The sequence below is a fragment of the Narcine bancroftii genome, chromosome 13 (assembly GCF_036971445.1).
Source record: "Narcine bancroftii isolate sNarBan1 chromosome 13, sNarBan1.hap1, whole genome shotgun sequence".
Taxonomy (NCBI): domain Eukaryota; kingdom Metazoa; phylum Chordata; class Chondrichthyes; order Torpediniformes; family Narcinidae; genus Narcine; species Narcine bancroftii.
This window is the reverse complement of record NC_091481.1, coordinates 19,729,109-19,735,108: the sequence shown is the minus strand read 5'-3', so window position 1 is coordinate 19,735,108 and position 6,000 is coordinate 19,729,109.

The window sequence follows — 6,000 nt, the reverse complement described above, 5'->3', positions numbered from 1 at the left end:
AAGAAAAACCTTCCAAAGTGCTGTATTGAAATGTCACTCTAGAATGTGCTTAAGTACTGGAGTAGCCTTTGAACCCGCAGCCTTCAGCTCCAGAAACAACATTTATATTATTCCAAAGTTGCCTGCTGTCTGAGGTGGGGGAGTGGATATTGTGGTCAGGGAGTATTCTCAGAATTCTGCAGACGGGAGGAGTTCCCTTGTGGACTTGTCTACCGCTCAGCCTTAGTACCTTTTCTAAACACCAGTTCATTCTTCAGAGAAGCTGTTATTAAGTGGGACAATAGCGCTGGGAGGCCAAAGCCCTCACAATTACTCGATCTTGTTGAGATATAATAGCTACCATCTCCTTTCGGATTTTTTTTTCAGTAAGTAAAGAAAGCAACATATTTACAATGCTGCAGGGATCATCACCTGCAGTAGTTGGTGTTATTTAATGCGGAGAGCGAAAAATAAAATGCCAGCTATAACTTGGACTGCAAATCTGCGCTCACTGAACATGCCAAATATATTTACATTTTCTGCTTCAACTGACTTAAAAATTTTTTTTAATTCACATTTCAGATGAAGTCTACCTATTGCACACAAAACTGGCACCAAGGCCTGCTGCAGCCCACTCAAAGGAACATTACACCCTTGGTTATATTGCATGCTGGAAAACTTCAGACTCTTGATTTCTTTTTAATGAAGCTTATGTGTGATGGCAGATTCAACAGAGATATTGGCAGGCAGATGAAGATATATCTGTAACAAGAAAATAAAACTTCCTACACGACAAAGTGTTAGGTGAAGATTTTGCTTGCTTGCGAAACAAATCATTTTAAACTTGACAGCCGTGCTGAGAAAGTATCGGATTCCCTTTATGTGCCATCTGAATAAAAAGATGCACATCTGTTGTAGATCCTCTTCGTTCTCCGGTGAAATGACGCCTGCTTAATTTACAATTATCTGTGCTTGGAAAGTTCAGAATCAGGATTTATTGTCATGAACAAGTCCTGAAATTCGGTGTCTTGCAGCAGCGTCAAAGAGCAAACGTTCATATTAGAACCATCTTACAACATTACTATAAAAAAGTAAAAATTATAGAGCACGTAAATTAAGGCAGTGTCTTTGGTTCATTGATCATTCAGGAATCTAATGACAGTGGGGAAGAAGTCGTCCTTGTGCTCCTGTATCTTTTTCCCAGAGTGAAGAGGCCAGGCCTGGGTGGTGGGGGTCTTTGAGGATAGAGGCTGCTTTTTTAAGACACCGCCTCATGCAGGTGTCCTCGATGGAGTGGTCTGGTGCCTCTGAAGTCGCAGGGCGAGTTGACAGCCCTCTGGAGTTTATTCTTCTCCTGAGAATACCACCCAGTGATGCAGCCAGCCAAGTACACCTGGAGAAGTTTACAAGAGTCTTCGGTGACAGACCGAATCTCCTCAGACACCTCACAAAGTATAGCCACTGGCGAGCCTCCTTTGCCTAGAGGCTCCGGGACAGATCCTCCGAGATGTTGGTGCCCAGGAATTTGAAATTGTAGCTCCCTACAAGCTAGCTATTTCTCCATTCATCTGGAGGCGACAATGTACACAAAAAAATTTTAAAAGCATACTTTGCAACACTCTTACTTTTCATTGAATAATAAATATTGCCTCAAGATATCACTAAGGATTTTAGCAGATATTTTTGGAATCTTAATTTTTTTCAAAAGGTAGACAATCAGCAATGGTAACAGGCCCTTCTGGCCAACAAGCTTGTACCACCCATACACACCAAATAACCTAAAAACCCTGAAGGATTTTGGAGGGTGGGAGGAAGCCAGAACACCCAGAAAAAACAAAGCAGTCATGGGGAGAACGTACAGACTTCTTAGAGACAGTGTTGGACTAGAACCTGGGTCGCTGGTGCTGTAATAGAATTGCGCTAACCCTTGTTCAGATAAAAGGGGACGTGAATGAGTTTGAATCAGTAATTTTCAATACTTCCTATATTAGAACTTCTTTCAATCAATGATGCAAAACAGCAACACAGGAACGTTTTTCTGAAGATGACAATGGGAATCTCCGAGGCAATACTTACACTTCTCCGGACAAACAGGAGAAACAGGTTTGACAAAATTTAGACTTCATGTATCAAGCAGAAGAGAGTTGTGTAAAATCGATGGAATGCCACTTGAACTATGAGGTCAAAAGTTTTGTTAGATAAGTTTATCTCTCCTTAATCTACCACGTCCTTTATAAATCTTGTTTCTTCACAAAAATTATTTCTATTTGCTAACAAAACAAAGGTAATGTGCTCCTTACCTGAATCCCCAATAGCAACACAGAAAGCTGTATTCGAATATAAACATGAATCGGCCCGCGGACTACAAAGGTGAAAGAAATTGAATGATCATAAATAGTACATACAACTTTGAAAAAAAAGGTGATTTGCAAAGAATTATAATTATAAAACAGTGCAGTTAATCCAAGGTGGATGTCTCTAGACAGTTATATTAAAAACTATTTAGTGTTAAGAGCAATTTTGTGTTTTCTTTAGTAATGATATGGACAAGATTGAATTTTGGCAAGCAGCTTGAACCAACCTTTAGCAGGAAGCTCAGACCATTTCAACTTCTGGAGTAATTTTATTTAATTGTATGTCATGACAGGAGAGTATCATATGCCTGCCTCTTTATTGCTTCAAGTTGCTGAAAAGGATGGCTAGAATATGTGGGGTCATCCAAAAGGGTGAAGACAATCAATGCTTCGTTATTGTTCCTCATTGTGATCTGAACAGGCAAAATTAGCAGTACCACTTGGCGAGGTCCTAATGAGGCACTAAGACATAGCATCTGAGGGTGGCAATGCCAGAGCCTCCGTTCACCTTTAGTCCAGGTGCTTTACTCCAGAGGCTTCCCATTTACATTGTAAAGGCTATATATGTAATGAAATTTCTCTGTTGAGTTTTTCAATGTTTGGGGTTTAGAAGATTCAGAAACTTGTTTAGAGATATGGGGGAGGAGTAGATAAGTGATGAGGAAATGCAAGAAGAAGAACTGAGAGGGAAGAGGACTGAAGGTCCAGTAGGTGGCTCCCCCATCCTGTGAAAAACCCAGCAGACCGTGATTTCAGAGTGGAAATGTGTAATGGAAAAAACCAAAGACTTGTTGACCCAAACCAAGGCTTTTATTAACTAAAAGATCGGAGCATTTCACAAGTAGGTCTACCAGTCCTGAATGACCTGGTCTGGCTAGGAGCAATCCTTTAAGACCTGCCTGTACGTGTGGCTACACTCTCAGCCAATCACAGTCATCCTCCACTACCATCTGTACATATGTTCATATACACTTTGGCGATAGAATCTGTACTATCACAAAATGATCACTCTTTTGGGAACTGGTCTGCTGGCTCAGCAGGACTGGGATATGTACATTGCCTTGCCAAAGGGTCCAATTTTGAGTCTTTACCACAAATAGTAAACTTTAATGATCCCCCCAGAGCAACAAGGAAAATTCCTTGCCTGCACTTGGAATCCATTAATTTGCACTTGATTCTTGCTCCCACCATATTATAACGGCTCAGCTCAGACTACTTTTACTGTTCCCCATGATTCAGCCCAATATGCATGAAACTTGGAAGTCAACTTTGCCTTGAGTACAATAGGTGGTGCAAAATCATACAGACACGCAGAACGCATTGTTCCAGAGACAGAAAAACAGCTACAAAATAGTTCAAGGGCAGCACCTTTTTTACTAAAGAGAGGTCCTTTACTGAGGTATCTGTGCCACAAGACTCACCAGGTTCAGGAATAGCTGCTACCCCTCCACCATCAGAGTCTTCAACCACAAACTCAATGAGAGACTCATTTAAGGAATCTTACTTGTGCATTTTATTGATTTTCTTTTGTTCTCTGTGTATTGCACAGTCACTTTGTTTACATTTTTATCTGTTTACAGTTCTTTTATTTGTTCACATTTACACTGTGCACAGTTTAATTTTTTCACTATCAATTAGTGGTAATTCTGCCACGCCCGCAGGAAAACAGAATCTCAGGGTTGTACGTGATATCACGTATGTACTCTGACAATAAATCGGAAATCTGAAATCCTTTCAATGGTTTGATAACAGTGGAGAAGACACTGTCCTTGAATGTGGTGATGCTGTTTTCTAACTCCTGTATCTTCTGCCCAATGTGAGGACAGAAAAGATAGTGTGACCAGTTGTTATGAACCTTTTAATATGTTGCTGTTTTCCAGATGTAAAAGAAAGTATAGACTGAGTCAATGGAGGGGAGGTTTTATTTGTGTGAAGGCCAGAGCTGCATTTACAACTCCAAAATTTCTTGTATTCTTCAGCAGAATAGTTTGCATCAAATGTCATGCAGGACACTTCTAGCCACCCTCAGAGATAATAACTTGCATTGACCACGATTTGACAAATCCCCAGGCCATTGGCGGAAGAGATCTTCCTCAGCTCTGAGCCTACCACAAATACAATGTCAGCTCATCTCTCTTTTTATTTGTGTGACCTGCATAATCGGAATTCTATCAATGAACTTATCATTTGGATATCACGAAAGACCAATCATCCCTACAGCCCACTATTAATGTTGTATGACTTTTTAGGATGATTCCTTATTAATCCTTATTTCCTCAAGGTCGCTACACAGGTTGATAGGATAGTTAGGAAGCCCTATGGGATGTTGAGCTTCATTAATATGGGGATTGAGTTTAGGAGCAGAGAGGTCATGTTGCAACTCTACAAATCCATGGTGAGACCACACTTGGAATATTGTGTTCAGTTCTGGCCACCTCATTATAAAAGGATGTGGAAGCCATGGAGAGGGTGCGGAGATTTACCAGGATGTTTCTGAGATGGGGAAATAAGTTTGATGAAGGCAAAGTTAGCAGAGCTGGGACTTTTCTCTTTCAAGCATAGAGGAAACTTAATAGAGGTCTGCGAGAATATGAGAGGTGGGCAGCCAGTGCCTGTTTCCCAGGGTAGGAATGGCAAACACTAGAGGACATATGCACAAAGTTAGTGAGGGATTTTTTTTTAATGCAGAGAATTGTGGGTGCCAGTAAGGTCTTGACTGGGATGGTGATGGAGGCTGAAACATTAAAGGCATTTAAGAGACACTTAGACAGGTACATGGATGAAGGAAAAATAAGAGGTGACAGGTAGGGTGGGATAAATGGATCACCACAACATCGAGGGTATTCTATGTTTTATGTATGCAGAATTTTGTTCAGCTTGTCCTGATGGGCTATTCATATATGTGCTATGAATCACTTAAATTCTTTCTGCTTTCTGGCATGCTCTTTTCTCAGTCAATACCTTTAAAACAAAGATTAAGTGGGTAATTGTGTTGTTCCCATTTTGAGGTTGTTGTTGTGACAGAATGGTCTCCTTATTCACTTGCAGAACAGTAAAGAGAGTTTATAATGTGTCAACGCATAAGAAAAATGCACATTGATATTGTTACAAACAGAAGAGTAATTTAACATTGATGACATCGCAAACTCGTAAGTGTGACAGTGTACGAAATAAGTTTGATTCAGACCAAGGCAATCAGCAATGCTCTTCAGTTAACCTATTCAAAGATTATATTTCTAATGAGACCAGATCAAGCATCATTTGGCAGGAAACATCTTCACAAATTGGCTGCAACTGGATTGCAAAATGATGTTAGAGTTGCATAATAACCAACAAAGTGTGAAAAACATGCACAGTCACCTGCTTTTGGAATCCAAAAAATGAGCTTTGGTTAAGCCTTAAAGGAACAGTTCACAACTGTTCAAGAAAAACTGCTCTAATATTCTTGAGCTTTTCCATTTAAAAAGGCAGGGTTAGTTCAGTGCAATTATAGTTCCAGCCACCTGGGTTCGAATCCGGCGCTACCGCTAAGGAGTTTGCATGCTCTCCACATGACCTGTGTGGGTTTTCTCTGTGGGCTCTAATTTCCTCCCATGCACCAAAAATGCATGAGATTTGTAGGTATGTGGGAGGCAAGGGCTACTGGGCCAGAAGGGCCTGTTACCGT